This window comes from Lepisma saccharinum, chromosome 3 (genome assembly GCF_977018435.1).
Source record: "Lepisma saccharinum chromosome 3, izLepSacc3.1, whole genome shotgun sequence".
In the NCBI taxonomy this organism is placed as follows: Eukaryota; Metazoa; Arthropoda; class Insecta; order Zygentoma; family Lepismatidae; genus Lepisma; species Lepisma saccharinum.
Window position 1 is genome coordinate 85,775,208 of NC_139231.1, and position 17,937 is coordinate 85,793,144.

The window sequence follows — 17,937 nt, forward strand, 5'->3', positions numbered from 1 at the left end:
CGTAGTCCTGGCCCAAAACCCTATATTTGAAGCAAATATGCCCCCCTTTCTAAGGAAATAAAAATAGCTACTTATACACGGCTAAAAGTAATATAGAATCCAGGTTAGTATTAAGACGCGTCCCCACTATGCCAGGTGGCAAGGCCCGCACGCAAAATACGTGTCGTCGGCCTCTGTCGACAGGCCTGTTGTCAGGCCGAATCCAACCCGACTAGAGTTTCTTCAAAGGAAATCGTGCCGACGCTCGAAGTAGGGGACGCAACGACTGGCATCGAGTGTGTCTGGGGAAGGATTAGGTCTTGTTTCTTCAACTTTTGATCATGGAGTGGAGTGGACTGTGGAGGAGTGGACGGCCTCGCAAGTCGCAAGTTACAGCATTATAGAAATGAGGACTAAAAGTGGTAAACGTTGTAAGTGCCAAAAGCGAAAGTGTTGGGAAATCGCATCGTTCCGCACATCAGCCCGTAAAAACGTTCACACAATCTCTTTACACGCCCTTTGAACTACTCAGAGGGCTACCAGCCACACAATTTTGAGGGAATTTTTTTTTTTCACGTTTACCACATTATAAAGCATGGCACATTTCACAGTTTAACGTGGAAAACGGTGTTTGAATTATTGTGGCACTTACAGCGTGTACCAATTTTAGTCTTCAAATAAAGAACAACATATAACTTATTTTAAACCTTTAAAACTCACGCCATTTTTTTTACAAATATTAAAAACGTTTAAAATACAGTGTTGTAATTTTTTTAAAAAATTGTTCAAAACACATTTTGATATTTGATACTCAGAGGCGTAGCAAGGGTTGGCCGAGGCGTGCGACCTCCCGGGGCCTCGCGCCTGAAAGGACCTCGCGCTCCCAGGTTTATACGATAAAAATATATAATAATTAGAAGTGAGAAAAATATGTGAAAAAGTTATATTGTTTGCCCGGCAATAAAAGTAATACTGAATACGTTACATGTTTAGCATTTGAGAAGCCACGTCTCTGTAAACAAACTAAGAATAAAATAATTTTCCGTTTTATCAATTCTCTGTCTATTATTCATTTGTTTTATGCGCTTGGAAGCAGTGTTGGAAACCTTTGAACATAAAACGGGCTGGTTTCTGTCTCCTGGTTTAAGTTAGATCTGAATTCTGATATCATGAAACGCAAACGAAAGAATAGTCTTACTTATTGTTACAAACTTGCAACCCACAGCGGTAGATGTCGCAATGCATTGAAATCCAAACCTTACGCGGCAAAAGAGACGGAAAAAATACAACAATTTTTCTGTTTTGGAGTTCTGTTAAACACAAGCGTTATTGCGATTGTTGTAACTGTAAGATCTTCACTGCTGACATATTTTGAAGCCTTGAAGCCAGACACAGCAATGCACACAGAATGTTGTGCACGGTAACAAGCTTTTCTTAGCGTTGCTCGCTTTATTAACTCTCCATCGTATGTAGTGTTCGGTAATGATATTACAGTAATATCGGGTAGAGATCGCGATGTGGAAAGAAAATTCCCGTCTGGTGCGTCTAAGAGAAAAAGAAAAGCTGAAATAACAAAACAGATTAAAAGTTCATGTGGTTCACTGATGAAATATCTGAAAACAAATGCAGGGAAAGTGTTGCAAGTGATGTTAATGAAATACATGAAGATGAGTGTCAACCGGTACATTCAGAGGATGGTGCATGTGTAGATCATAGTGTAAATGAATTACATTGTGTTACTGCTATAGAAGATAATTCGGTACTACTTTACTATACCGGAGACACCTATCAATGATTTATTTCGCAATATTTTACATTGCTAACGTACTATTCTGCATTGCGGAACATTTCTTTAGGTGAAATAATGAATTTCTAACGAAAATAATGTATATTTCTTACATTAACGAGTACTTACTCTTGTTCCTTATTTCCCACAAACCATCCACGGGTAGCCCCAAAAACCATTGACGTTAGCCCAAAAATTCACGATAGTCCCACGAACCATCACGGGGACGAGGTATGTCTACTATAGGTTAGTTAGGCCCGTTAGGTTAGGTTCCATTAGCACTCCTTTCGTTCATTTTAGCATAGATATACGGACAATACGAGAGCGTATTGTGCTCTCGTGTAGAAAGCGAATGGCGGCAGCAATAGTGCGTCGGAAATAGATTTTCGTAGAAAACCACATGCATTCGCATTAAAATGGATCGAAACTACATTCCCGAACATCAACAACGCTACAGAAAATGATTTGCGTAAGTACTTTCTCCTGTAAATTTGAAGAAATCCGTCTCCGGTACTATAGTAAAGTATTACCGATAATTCGAGTTCCTGTTCATCAGTAAGCAAAGACTTAGCGGAACCAAGTTTCAAAGATCCAGGTAAGTGGATAATACCCAGGGGGTGCTCGTTCGGCGGCGCAGATCGTATGCGCAGTTGTCCGTGGATGCATGACGTCACCATCGAAACACTCGGCACGGAAAAGGCTTGTTCCTTATGCAAATATTGAGAAATTTGACAACGAATATCTTCTAAAATATAGTAGCAAGGGAAAAGTTACAACTTTCACTGTTAAGATTCATCCTTTCTAATCAATTTATCACAAAGTTGATTCAAATGTGTAAAATGGTTTTCAAGAAATCGTGTTACGAAGGAACCCCTGTTTTGTTCTCTCCAGGCTTCCAATGTAAGGGAGTTTTAACTTAAGCGCGTTGGATTTCTTTTTGCTCTATGTTTTGAAATAAGATTATTTTGTTCTTGTCAACTGAAATCATGCCTAAATGCTATGGAAAGCTGTGAAAACTATTATCAGAAAACTAACGGAAGAAATCTAAAATATCACAGCTTGATTGATATAAAAAATGCGAGATTGCCCATTTTTGTGAAAAAGGCATTGTGCGAGATCTAAAAACAGAACTTTATAATATTGTATGTAAATGTAAGGGTGTAATAAACGTGACTGCTTCCCAGGCACGTATCCAAGGGGGGGGGGGCTTTTGGGGCTCAAGCCCCCCCCGAAAGTTTTCGGTTTACACTAGATAAAATGAGATTTTTTTTGTTTCTTGTGGTGTCAAATAAAATACTGTGACGTTAATTTAAGGAGAGAAATAATTATCGAGGCAAGACGGAGAATATTCTATAACCCTGTTATTGGTAACAGCTCGTATCCAAGGTGGGAATCAGGGGGCTCAAGCCCCCCTTCAGAAAATTTTCAGTTTACGCTAGATAAAATTAGGTTTTTGGCTTCTTGAATAATATGGTGATAATTTGAGAGAGATAATTATCTAGGCAAGACGGAGAATGTTCTATAAGCCTGTTATTGTTAATAGCGCGTATCCAAGGTAGGGATCAGGTGGTTCGAGCACCCCCCCCCCGCTCCCCAAGGAAATTTTTCAGTTTACAATGATAAAATTAGGTTTTTGACTTCTTGAATAATGTGACGATAATTTAAGGAGAGGAATAATTATCGAGACAAGACGGAGAATGTTCTATAACCCTGTTATTGTTAATAGTGCGTATCCAAGGTGGGCATCAGGTGTCTCGAGCCCCCTCCCCCAGGAAATTTTTCAGTTTACACGAGATAAAATTAGGTTTTTGTCTTCTTCAATAATGTGACGATAATTTAAGGAAATAAATAATTATTGAGGCAAGACGGAGAATGTTCTACGGACCCTGTTATTGTTTATAGCGCGTATCCAAGGTGGGGATCGTAACTCGTGGACTCCCCCACCAGGAAAGTTTTCATTTTACACTAGATAAAATTAGGTTTTTGTCTTCTTGAATAATGTGACGATAATTTTAGGAGAGAAATACTTATCAAGACAAGACGGAGAATGTTCTATAACCCTGTTGTTGATAATATTGAACGTAAACTTTTCTTACGCTTTCGGTGTTGTCGTAGCGAACTTAAACACTATGTAGAAGAGACTTGTCAGCATTTGGAAGCTGCACAACAAAGGTAGCGCCGCAGGTAGGGCGATTCGGATTCATTGTAATTTTTTAATCTCTGGAAAGCGCGAGAGGGAACGTTCTTGAAAAAGAGAAGGAGTCGAACTACTGGCAATATTTACGAATCGTGATATCTGCGAAACGTTCTAGAATATAAGGGTGGAGACTTTAGAGGTAAGTGTGACAATTCATACAGTCGATTAGTGATCAGTCAGTGTCCATTGGTTGCTTTATAAGATATAGTGATTCGAAAGTGAAATGGACTAAATACCGTAAAGTAACGAAGTCTACTACTAGTTCCAGTTCGGTCCCAAATCTAAAGACATTGACGACAGCGGAACTTCGAGTAGTGCTACGAGTAGTTCGGGTGGAAAGACGAAGAGATCGAAGGTGTCTCTCTCTAAAGTGAATATTTCGGCAGTATCGGGCTGGGCATTGGAGCGATTTATTAAAAAAGAAATAATTGTGATACCCCTTTAAAAAATGGTGTTCAGCCGCCGCCCCGAAAGGAAATCCTGGATACGTGCCTGCTGCTTCCCGTAAAATATCACTGCACTCTCCACGTTCTTTTTCTTCTGTCTTTTCTTTGGCGCCGTCAATAGCTTCAACACGTTGTTTTTTTATATATATATATTTGTCACATATTTGTTTTAATTAGTATTCTGCTCGTTCCGCCACCTGAACGCAGCAGCTAGGGCTCAAAGGGCAGTGAAGTTACACCGGAAGAAGGCTCGGAAATGGCAGTCTTCAGAAGTTAACTCATCCAAATTAAATTAAACAGGTATGTGCTCTCTCTAAATTTAAATCATAGTTCACAAATAATTTGATTAAAAGTTTTAAAAGTACCTGTTTTATTTAATAACGTATTAATTGGTGCATTCTTCTCCAGCATAGCCATAGGCAGTGACCACACTACGGGGGGGGGGGGGGGCAGGAACGCCCCCCAATTCTCGTTCGACAATTTCTCTCTCTCTCTTATCTGCCCCCAGTAAAACGACAAAATAAATAAATGAATGAATGCTCTTTTAGCCAAAATATGCATTTTTATGTTGTATGTAACTGAATAATAAAAATGATTGCCCCAGGAAAATATGATTTACCCCTCCATCTTTACTATTGCGCTGTCACTAGCTACAACATATTTTGATTTCTATTGTTCCCACATATTTATTTTAATTTTAGTATTGTGAATCATATTCCACTGTGTTACCTCACGTAGCCACCACCCCCCACCCACCCCCACACACGTACGACTTCAGTTGTAAGTTTTAGACTAAGCTTGTCAAATATCCACTTATATCTTTGTATTCTTGGGCCATTTAAAAAAAATCATTTTGCCCCTTCTTCTGGACTATTTCATAGGAATGTTTTCCCACTGGAAGCCCCTTTGCAGATCGAGATCCGGGGCTATAGCCTTCCCAAGCCAGCGTCCCCTCCAAATACTCTCTTGGCCTCATGAAAGACAAATATATGTATTTCTACGAAATATTAATTTGACTTGGCAGTTTCTCTTTTCGAACAGGAATAAGTTTTAAATTTTAATAGCTTATAAATTTACACTATCAATTTTGAGTAAAGGTTTTGCGTAACCCTAAAAGTACAAGGGTCGTTCAAGGTTGACCGGGACTTTTATTTCTGCAGAGGAAATAGGTAGCAGAAGAAACACCAAACTATGTCAGTTTTTCAAAGTATTCTCCGTGCGCGCCGAGGCACCGTTGCCATCGTTCTGGCAGCTCCCGAATTCCTTTGGCGTAGAAAGAACTTGGTTGTTGTCGTAGCCACTGGAGGACATCGCTCCGCAGTGCTTCGTCTGTCGTGAATTTCTTTCCTCCCAGATGGTCTTTGAGGGGTGCAAACAAATGATAATCACTGGGGGCTAAATCCGGACTGGAGGGGGGATGGGGCAGAACTTCCCAGCGCATGTCGGCCAGAGTTGTTGTTGTCACATTGGCCGTGTGAGGGCAGGCATTGTCATTGAGAAGAATGACATTTCCAGACAACATCCCAGGTCTTTTCTTGCGAATGGACTTTCGTACAGCACCACTCAACAATGTGGAGTAATACTGGGCATTAATCGTGCTCCCTTTGTCCAGAAAATCCACATGCGGGGAACCCACCTTGCACAAATTTTGCGGAAGCGTAAGTGGTCGTGAATGATTGTCTCAACACTCCCGACACTGATATTCACCTCGGCAGAAATATACCGCATTGTTACTCGCCGGTTCTCAAGAATCATTTGCTCAACACGTGCGATATTCACTGGTGTGACTGCAGTCGGGCGAATGTATCCATGCGCTTCATTTGTCACTAGCTCCCAACCTTCGCGAAACTGCTCACACCATTCGTACACTCTTGTCCGCGACATCGTTTGTTCACCATACTGTGCTTGAATTCGTTTGAAAATCTCAGCTGGTTTCACTTTCTCCTTCACGAGAAATTTGATTACACACCGCTGCTCCACAGCCACAGACACACTGCTTGCCGCCATGTTCGCTGCAACTGCTGCACATGCACGAAATACGTCATGCCGGGCGCTAGTTCCTCGCGAAGGAATACATTACGTCACCCGCACGTTTCATCATGATCCTGCTATTCATCGATTTTTTACGTACGAAAATCCCGGTCAACCTTGAACGACCCTTGTACATTTAGAGACTGCAAGGTCAACTCTCGATATTTCAAATATATTAATAATTTTCATCACAACGTCTTGTAATAATTATTTGTTACTTCAATAACCTCCTCGCAAATGTTTCTCGCATATTAAAACATAGATGCCATTTTCTGTTTATGTCCTCGTAATGCTGACCTCCGTGGCAAAGTGGTTAGCACAACGCTTTAATATGCCAAGGGCCCCCAGGTTCGAATCCCCGCCCGGGCATGGGTCTACTTTCCTTTCTTCAATTTAATCATATCATCACGCATCCTCATCTTTGCGATTAGCCATAATGTGACAGATAAGCGAAGTAAAAGAATCTAAGTCTATTAATCAATTATTTTTTTTAAACTCCTTAATTCTTCTTTAGCATGCAACGTTTTTGTTAAAATTATATTACAATTTGTAAAATGACGAAATTCTAAAGGAGAACACGCAACTTTCTTTGTAGCGCATCGGTCAGAAAGTTTCAGGAATATGGATTTTCAAAATGTATTATTTCACATGTACTTTGCCCCCTTTCAAAAGTAGCGCGTTTTCAATTATGTTACTAATCATTAAAAGGATGCCTCAATACCATCTTGGAGGATGACAATTATTATTTTCCCCCTCCTAAAAGTAATAATATACTTTCGCTCTCTGAATTTCCCATATAAATGCTAGGGGACGTCTGCTTCAGCCGAGCTCACTGCTTCTCCGGTGACGTCACGCGTTCGTGCAAGATCGGCAATCTTCGGATGGCTTTACCTAATCTCTATATTCCTTGGATATTACCTGTAAGTGATCAACAGCGCTGCCAAATAGTACGCAACGGCCCATTGCGCCTTTGCTGAGTGACGAACAGTACCCAAAGGATGATCACAGTAGAAATTTTAGCAATTTTCACTATCACAGAATAATGAAAAATGGCAAGAACTTATTATTATTATTGTTGTTAAAATTTTGCTAACGTATGACTGGAGATTTTGTATCGAACAACACTTGTTTCAAATTTAGAAAACGGGGGCCTCGCATTTTAATCTCGCCCAGGGTCTCGCGATATGTTTCTACGCCACTGTTGTAGTTATTTGTGAACAGAAGTCTGTTCAGTGGCTGAAAATGTAATTTCAATTAACAAAAACATATCGTAATGAGTACCTGTGGGGCACGTTTAAAACACCTGGCTGTTTAATTTACTTTTTTTTTTTTAGAAGTGTTTATAACATTCATAAAGTTGAATAGTATAGGGTCTACCAATTTGAGCGTCAGATCTTTAAAATTAGATAGAATGAAAACCACAAGTGATAATGACATATATATATATATCTATATATTTATTTATTTTGAAGAGCAAACAATGGCTCTATGTCTTGAACAATATGTCGTTCAAATGTCCTCCTCTGATTCGGTGGGTGGAATGGATTCTGAATGTCCAATTTTCCAGCACGTCTGCACACATATTGAGCGGTATAGCCTCAATGGTTCGTTCGATGTTCCGTTTCAGGTCACGAACTGTGCGTGGCTTAGTCTCATAGACCTTAGATTTGACATAACCCCATAGAAAATAATCCAGGGGGTTAGGTCACATGATCTTTGTGGCCAGTTCACATCACCCTTTCTGAACAGAACTCGTCCGGGGAACTTTTCCTGCAATAATTCCATTGTTTGGCGAGCTGTGTGGCAAGTTGCACCGTCCTGTTGGAAAAACACATTGTTGATGTCAAGATTTACCAGTTTAGGCCAAAAAAACTGCACCACCATATTCCTGTATAGCTTTCTATTGAGTCACGTGATTTCCATGTTGGTCCTCAAAAAAATAAAACCCGATCACGCCATTGGCCCAAAAACCACATCACACAGTCACTTTCTTAGGATGAAGGGGTACGCCCAGAATCACTTGCGGATTTTCATCTGCCCAAATCCTACAGTTTTGTTTCTTAACGTAGTCATGAAGAAGAAAATGTGCTTCATCGGAAAATGCACGAAATGTCTGTCGAACTGAACACGAATTGACATAATTTCTATGCGTTGTTGCATTGTGTATATCTCCATGATAACTTGCCACAGACTACTGCACACAGATGTCACAGTTCGATCTCGTCATTCCATTCAGTGTTGCCATAACACTCTTTCAAAGATCTGACGTTCAAATTGGTAGACCCTTTATATGGATGAAACAGATTTGTTCCGCAGTTGACACACTGCACATAGCTGTTAATGTCTTTTGTTGCATTCACGATTAAATGTATTTAGGGAAAAAGGGTAGCTAGCACGTGCATAGTGTGGATTGGTTGAACTGTCTCGAACAGCTTACATGCTACATTTGAGAGTAGCTTAAATAGGTATTTTAAGAAGTTAATCAATTGTGTTTTCTTTATAATTAGAAACACAGTCCTTCCTTTAATGATTAACAGATTTAGTATTAACAGATTTAGATTTAGCATCCTATTTAGCATTATAAAGCAAAATAATTATTTTTTTCATTTGTTTAAAACATGTTTTTTGTTCTTCATTAAAACATATTTAAAACAAAAAACTGTTTTATTTGTTTCTTTTTAAAAAAATACAAGTTTTGTCATCCGTCTAATCATTCATTTTCACGGAGTATTTCACGTGCGCTGCCAACAAGCCGTCGATCAAGACTGATGCACGTCTCCATACCGCAGCCGCAGTGCTGTGGGGATGTCTATTGAATTCGGCAAAGCAGAACGACTTCTGGGCGCGGCCTTGCCAGCTGGCATAGTGAGGATGCATCTTTAGGTTAGCACACCGGGTTTTGTAGTAAGCAAAAGAAATCCGTCGTAGATTCGATCCCACCAGCAGCAAAAGACCAGAGAAGAGGTGCTCTGTCGAAACGTAGTGTTAGACTAGCTAGGTGAAAGTAGAAGTAATTAAACAATAAATCAGGTTCACCTCCCCAAAAAATAAAATCCTGCGTAAGAGAACTATAGACAGAGACCACTAACAAAATAACAATAAATTTGGAATTCGAATATATGGAATTAAAATAAGTTTATCGGAACATAAGGGTGTACAGCGAATCGCAATCAGGCAACGAAAGTGATGAAACTAGGATCTGTTGCAACCCAGGCTGGGCGTGAATGGCGTCTCAGGCGGGCAAAAATAAAAACATTCGTTCACCGACTGGTGGGCCGCGTCGCGCGACGATGTATCACTGCTTCCCTCGCCACGCACTTCGCGCGTCGATTCTGCGTCACCACGAACGTATTCTTGGTAAACACGGCACGTGGACGGGAGGGAGACCTTTTCCATCCCCAAAAGCAGGAGTGGCCTACAAATATTTCGACGTCACTCGCTGCTCGTGATTTCTGCAACATATAGCCTACGTACGTCTCTTCGTCTATCTCTCTCTCTCTATCTATCTCTTTCTTCATTTCCCTCTTATCTATTACCTCTTCCGTGGCCAAGCACTTTCAGTGACCGACTCATGGTCCATCCATCGAAAGTTTCAGGTTCGAGTCCTGACATGAACATCGACATGGGCGTGGGTGTTCTTTAGTTACTATCCCCTCATCAAGTATACACTATTCTTTGGTAACTCTAAACAAATACGTACGATTACTAAAACAATTTGGCTTGGTGAACAATCATTTGCGTGTGGGTAGCCCATTTAAACAAATGTTTGGTTGCCAGTCACATGAGCAAGATGCTAGTAATTACATTACCCTATGCCCAAGTTGTCCAGGAACTATCGACACACCGGAACATGGAGTGTACATCTGCCCGATACACGACGAAAGAATTAATACATTAAGATCGGAAATATCAAACTTAAGCACATACCAGCTATTCAGATCCGAGCATTTCACCAAGTTAAACATCCTAGCGAACCTGGTATCACAAGAAGAACTCAATAAATCCGTCTCAAGTAATCCTCAACCTCCTCAACTACAAGCCACAGAAAACGTCCAACCAAGAAGATCCGCGAGGCTTAGGGATAGAGAGCACCACTGACCCAACCTCTACCCTCACCAGCTACGGAGTGCCCAAAGGACAAGGTACCTCGAGAAACACCTCGTAAAGAAGAGTCTACATAATGTCAACGAGATGAGGTGTGTCTAGAGAAAAGGAAGAATCATTTTGATAGATTTAGATACTAGCTACAAGAACTTCTTAAACATCAACACATCCTTACTAAACGCCTTCTACCACTACTCTAACACCTATGAATATCTTTTTGAATACCTGAAACTCACCTTCCTTATCTTTTCATGACGTCCTAGTAATCCCAATTCCCCGCGCTCCCAGAAAACCGATTAAGCAAACGCACGTTTCTCCATACATCAATCTCTAATACATTCACAACTACACAATCTTCCTTTCCTGACGTTTACAGGAACCTATACTTCCTGAATTTCCAGGAAATCCTCAACAAACTCCTACTTTTCTGCAACCCTTATAGGTCTATCAAAATTCCTCTCCCTCTACACCTCTTAAATATATACTATTGTTAACTAATGATGTAGCTTGTATATTTGAAACCTATCATATTGTAAAACCTGAATCTGTCCCGGACACAAACAAATAAATAATCCATATCACCATATATTGTAAACAATAAATTATTGTAAACCAAATTGAAATAAAACAAATAAAGAACACAAGAAGAATGCATACCCCTGAATGTATGCGGGTGGAGGCATCTTTCGCGGGTTCTCTCCTTCTCTACCCTGTGGAATGCCGGGCTGTAAGTTTTCCACGCGAAGTACTAACACAAATTGCAACATGTTATGAGATACGCATTTTCATGGTTTTAATTTATTTATTTTACCTTTTTTTCATGACGAACTTAAGGCTGTGGATCCTTCTCTTCTACCTAACCATGTTTACATCAACGTTTTTTGTATATGAAATTTAGATCACTACATATTATAAACTACATAAAGGAGAATATTTTAAATAATATTAACATAGAGAATAAAGAAGTTTCATACAAAAATAAAAGTCATATGCACACTTTCTCTTGGCAATCACTTGCAGCTTGTAATAGTTATTATGTTAATTATTGGATTTCAGTGTTTTTCTACAATTAGATAAGTGTATTATAGATTTCAAACATTTTGTCGATTAAAGATAATTCAACACATTTTGCGGTATTAAATTTTGCATTAAAGAAACTTTATAATGTTGCAAACGATACTGGGTTCGATCTCTGTTCAGTACCCCACCCAACCTCTTCGTGCTGACCCAGTATCCTCAGGACAAATGGGTGACTAGTTAAAAAATGGAATATACCAGACGTTTGGAAAGGACTGTTGCGCCACGGAGAGCGCACATTTTATATTTTATTTTTATAGGTGTTTTTTTAGTTTCAATTATAATATATTCTACTTAAAAAGGAGTTTGAAACTGAATTGTTTACTTCATCATAATCCTCCCGCCTATCTCCACAAATTCACATGTTGACGAAAGCAACAAAAAGTAACCTACTACGTCAAGTGAAATTGTTAGATGATAAAATAATATCATTTTAAAGGCTAATATTAAAAATAATACTAAGGTCTTATCATAACTATTGTACATATATACACATAGATATTTTGGATCTAGAAAAATCCAGTTCAGAAATATTGGTCGATAGGTTATCTTTTTTAAAAATAAATGATTAAATTGGATTTTCTTAATTTTACAGAAATGTTTAATCCATAAATCAACGTTTACTTTATCAGTAGTAGTTTCATCTGACTATATCTGAGAACTCTACGATAAATTCATAACTTTAATAATAAAAAAAAAAAGTGGTGGAAAATAAAGCTAAGGAATGTCGGTCACCTAGAAAAAAGGAAACGAAAATATGGTCGTCCTACTTTAGAGAGTCAGAAAAGAAAGAGGTCGAAGAATTCGCAACACTTGATTGCGTCGTCCACCCCTGTCTCAATAGGAAAACTTTTGGGTTCTGATTGGAAAGAGAAGAATGTCTGCGTTCTCCTTTGCAGACGTGAGGAAATCGCCGATGCTGCTGTGTTGTGTGGGAGACACAGAGGGATAGCATTTAGCACCGCCTGGCAGGGAAACATCTTGCGAGTGTTACCAACTTTCTCTCTGGAATGTCTCCAGAAAGTCCTCTCCTACTCGATGTCATTTGCGCTCCTCTTGAAAATGTATCAAAAAGGATAAAAAGTTTAAGCTATATCCTGTTCATTGCAACGTATAATGAAGTTGCAGAGAGGTTTGGAGACACGGCTCTACTCATTCTCTATTTCGGCCATACTGAAGGTGATGAAGTGAACACCACGTTCTGATCATGATTACATTCACACCCCAGGGTTTCCTCCATGGGCGTAACTTAGGGCCTAATTTAGAGGAGTGGAGAATCGAAGTTGGGAATTAACTTTTGAGGGGCAGACTCGAAAAGTATTCTCATCTCATAAAAATAGTTTCCATGATTAATTGCTAAATAATTGTTACATTTGCGAAATCACAATATTACACTTTATTACTTTACTCCTCAGGTCTCAGGAGACTAAATAAAGTAAGCTTGTAAATTTTAATAAAACTTAACATTTGGGGGAGCAAGCACCCCCTTGACCCGGATCAGTTACGCCTATGGTTACCTCCAAGATGAGCTGTATGCGCCCCTGAGCATTTAATGCAGGAACGTTGTCGGAAAAAGTCGCATCTGGGGATCGCACCTACAATGAGAATATAATGCAATTCTCCCGTGTGGCAGTCATCAGCTGATCATATGGAGATGGCAGACCTCCGTGGCAGAGTGGTTAGCATAGCACGCTACGACGCTAGGGATCCCGGATTCGAATCCCGGGCATGGGTGTTCTTTGTGAGTGTCCCTTCATCAATTTCATCGTATCACTTATCCTCATCTTTGCGATTAGCCAAAAGTGGCAGAAATACGAAGTAAAATAAACCAAATCAATCAATCATATGGAGATGGACCAAGCAGCTGTTGTCGATTCGGAAACAACAATTACAAGGAGCCTGAATATCGTGGAGAGGAATACAAAACTTTTCGAGAATTTTCAATCTGAGAGATGCAGGGAAAAGACCACAAGGGGGCGGTTGGCATGGTTTCCACTAACCATATTGCAACTTTCCAATTTACATATCTTCGTGCAAGGTCATAAATTAGAGGGAGTGGAAGAAAATTTGTAGCTAGACTTGGGAGGCTACCGATAAACCACCGTGAGCATAAACCGGATATCTCCAACAACCTGCAACTCATTATTTTTTTTATTCTTTTGAGATGTGACTAATTTGAAGTAATGGCTGATTCTAAATTTCTAGAAAAGGAAATTTCTTCTAAAGTGGCAATGAAAATATGACAGTTTAACTGACGTGCAAAGATAGTTTAGAGGCTTGAATAGCAATTACTTGAAATATAGATAAGTTTGAAGTAAATGGGGCTGTTTAAGATGCCAAGATACAGTTTCCAGAAGACTGAGGACGTCCCCAACCTCTATAAAAGGAAATAAGCTATCTAACAGAACAAACTAACTTTTCTAATATTTTTCTTGTAAATTTAATATGTATGATTTTAAACCTCGAATGTATATGTTTCGTTGGTGTATACAGTACAATGTTCGATGGCGAAAGCGGGCAAGGAAATAATGAATGGACTCTATCGGAAAGGATTGTTTCCAAGGAAATGACACTATAATTTGCCCGATCTACAAGGCTAAGGGGGAAAAGGGATTCCTATTAATTAGGGGAGTCTCATTATTATTATCGGTGTACTCAAATGAAATAAAACATCGCACGGACTCGTTATGATTGAAATGGGTAATCCCAGAATTAAATGCTCATCGAACATTAATATTTGGAATGATTGAAATAGAGACAAATTAGAATATATAACGCACTTTACAGACATAATCGTTCTCCTCCCACTGAACTTGTTACTAAATCGCTTATGTTCTTTTCGTTTGGTACTTATTAAATTACTTCAAGTTTTTTTTTTTTTGCTAGTTTTATGTAAAAGTTGTTACTGTCCCTATGAATTTTTAGTTCAGTTCCTATCATCTTCCATCTTCTACTTTTATTTTTCTGTAGTTCAGAGCCAGAAAAAGTATGCAGTCAAGGCGGCAGACCCTGACTTACAGCGTAGTGTCCTTTGTTAATTGCATGGCCAGATCTGGGTATTTACCAAGTGTTATGGTCTCTACTCAATACACTGTGACTTTGGGAGGGTGTTTAAAGTTTATTCGTTATTCCTATTATTGTATTGTATTGTTATCGTTCGAGAGTAAACTGATTCGAGTGGATAATAATTTACTTAAATTTAGGCTAACCTGTTTTTATTAATGCTACTTATAACGCTGGGCATTTTGTTATTGTCTCGGTCTGGTTCTGAGATGGATATCCGGTGAGAGCTTGTATTCAGTGCTCTGTTTAATCTGCATAATGATTCGTATTCGCGGTTCGAATTTTATAGACATTTTGAAATTGAAAATTTATAAATTTAAATATTACCGATGGCTCAGTCGGTAACGCGTCTGACTACCATGCTAAAGGTCCCGGGTTCGATCCCCGGCCGGTTCAAATCCGGGAACTTTTCTAACGATGGAAGCGGCCTCGGCGCCCACCCAGCGTCGTTGACATGGGTACCTGGGGGAAACCCTGGGGGGTAAAGGCGGTCAGGGGCGTGATGCTGATTACATCACCCCCACTCACGATCAAGAAGTGTGGGGCGTTACCCCCACACCCCCTATACGCCTTCATGGCGTCGTGCTAAGCACAGGGGAGCACTTTTATTATTAAACATTAGACACTTTAATGAGTCTGCCCCCATCATACCTAATTAAAATTCTAGAATTGATTGCAAAATTAGATGAGGAATAGGATACAAAGGGTTACAGCATACATAGCATCATGTGACGACTTTTCTGTCCCACCACTCCTGTTGTTGTTTACGTAACGTTTCCAAAACAACATCGTAGTCTGATAAAAGAGGAATTTGCAGGAGGTTGGCAACATTTCATTGAGCGGCCACGCGACTGCTGAGTTGGCATGGTTGACGCAACTTCTGGTTGGTGAGGAGCCAAATCCTCGAGTCCCTTAGCGGCAGAAACAGTTGAACATTGGAAGAATCTAAACGTTTGCTGCTTGAACTCCGCCAAACAACAGAAAGTTTCCTTTCCATGACAGGTAAGTGTGGTGTGCCTCAGTGCTTCACGACATTAACAGAACCCCTGATTGTCGGCAACCGGGACAACGGACAGGAGTGGTGATTTCCGCTTTGCAGGATAAAGGATATATCTTTAGTTTAAGTGCCATTTCCGCCGTGTCTTCTGTCAGAGTGTTGTAGTATTCCAAGAGAAAAATACAAATTTGACCAAACTCAACCGAGCACAACATAATCTAACCTAGAAGAAATGTATTTAAACTTTCATTATGGCTAACATGACTGATATAAAACTTTCTCTAGTGCTTGTAACCGTCAATTTATGAACAGTGTGGCTCGATCGTTCATAATTTTGCAATGCTTTCAAGCACTTTATAAAATGAAGTTCGAACCTGAGATATGATTGGGAAAATAACCACAATACTCAAACATGAAAATGGGCATCCGCTAGCAATCGGATTCCTAACTTTCTGGACACAGTATATCTCTTCAAAAGAAGCAATGTTATGGAATATAAGCCTCGGTTTGTAGCTGAACTTACAACAACGGAGGCATGTTTCTGACATTCTCTAGCATTATCTATGGATCTAGACTCCACAATTTTGTCCTTTCGATCATTATTTTTTTTAATCTTTTATCGATAAGTATCGGTGATCATTAGAAAATTGAAGAAAAAGTACTAATTTGGACAGCGAATTGATACAGAGTGGAACATAACATAAGGGTACGGTCATTGTTTGAATTGTTGTTTTATAAGTCCACTTTATGCACAGATATGCTAATAGGGACTAGACCTACAGTTTAAAGTGGGACTCGAACCACTATGCAAGGTGGTTCCAATATACGTGTAAGGATCCAAATACTTACAAGTATGTGCTCGAAAATAAATATGGACGTAGTGGCACTCATTCTCTGCAGCCACCTCATCATAATGTAAAAGATGGTAAATCTACAATTGCTACCTTTCGGTAGCCACTGTCACATTGTAAATATGGCCAATGTCTGGTTATTTTTTAAAAAATTATAGTTCCCACAAAAATTGCTAAATCTGGAAAGCTGTAATTTAAGAAGGGATACAAATGGAAGTCATATCAGCCGCTTTCTACGTTTTGATTTTCTACCTTTTTATGTCATCCGCTAATATTTTTTTTTTTTTTTTACTTTAAAACAAAGAAAGTGACACCTGCAGAAATATATATTCCTATATCTCAATTTAATGTATTACAATATTCTATACTAATTCTAACTCTTAAAAGTAAGTCTGTGTACGTAGTGCTGTGTTTGGTAACTTTATAAGATGCGTTCTTTCCTTCCGGATGTATGAATTTATTTTTAGTTTGAACACACCTAATGGAATCAAATATAATGTTTGCTTTGTTCAATTAATGAAGAAGTCTACACGAATAATATTTTGTGTGCACATCAATTGTTTGTGTACTTTTTAACAACTACAACTACAATATCAATTCAGCAAAGTGCTTTGAGAATAGTCGATAATCAATATATTTTTGCGTCGAGCAAAGTTTGTAAAAAGTATAGCACAGAGCTACAGGGGCGGAATAAGACTTTTTCTCTGAAAAAAGGGGGTTTATGTCCGGTGGTTTTGTATCTTAGTTCTTGTCTGTAATTTTGAGTATAAAATGTTCGGTGGCTCATTCCATCTGGCAATATTTTAATAACATTTACATTCATAATCAACAGAGTATTGTGTATGGAAATTGAAGATTTTGTCTCATATGTGCATGTTCAAGGGGGTGTCGAAGAGTTTTATGTTTTCAACTTCCCGATACACCTTCGGAATAATAATAATAAAGATGATGAAAAATGAACAATATTTACATTGCAAAGATGTAACGTTTATCAAATATTACCACCTTGGTGACAACATTTTGAGTGGTCTATCCACGATATCGTCAACGAAGGATCCCAGTCGGGTCAAGGGTGTCAATTTGTCTCCTTAATCAATTTTATGTCGAATCACCATTCATTCGCATTGTCACTATTAGCCTAAATTTGTAGAAAAAGCGGCGCAAAATATGAACTCTTTCACAGCTCGAAACATTACCCTGGGCAACGCTCTGGGCATATTCAATTGTAGAATGCTTTTCCATTGTGAAAAAAATGTTTCTAAAAATTGGATAAGTATCAGTACATTATTGTTCTGTGGGAATATTTTTTTGGTTTACTTTGAAATAGTAAATAGGCTGTTGCAAGGCTTATTTAAGCACTGCTACGTCACAAACAAACATCCACGCACTGTGCAACGCCTGATCAC

At 39.1% G+C, this 17,937-nt stretch overlaps 1 protein-coding gene across 1 annotated transcript in view; it reads left to right on the top strand.

The window, feature by feature from the left end:
- The first annotated feature begins 15,612 nt into the window (after window positions 1–15,612).
- The window catches only part of LOC145985208 (uncharacterized), a 30,655-nt gene continuing 28,330 nt past the window's right edge, over window positions 15,613–17,937 (top strand). The window contains exon 1 of the mRNA XM_083118951.1: window positions 15,613–15,685. The gene's annotated coding sequence lies outside the window, so the exon portion shown is untranslated. The remainder of the gene's footprint in view (window positions 15,686–17,937) is intronic.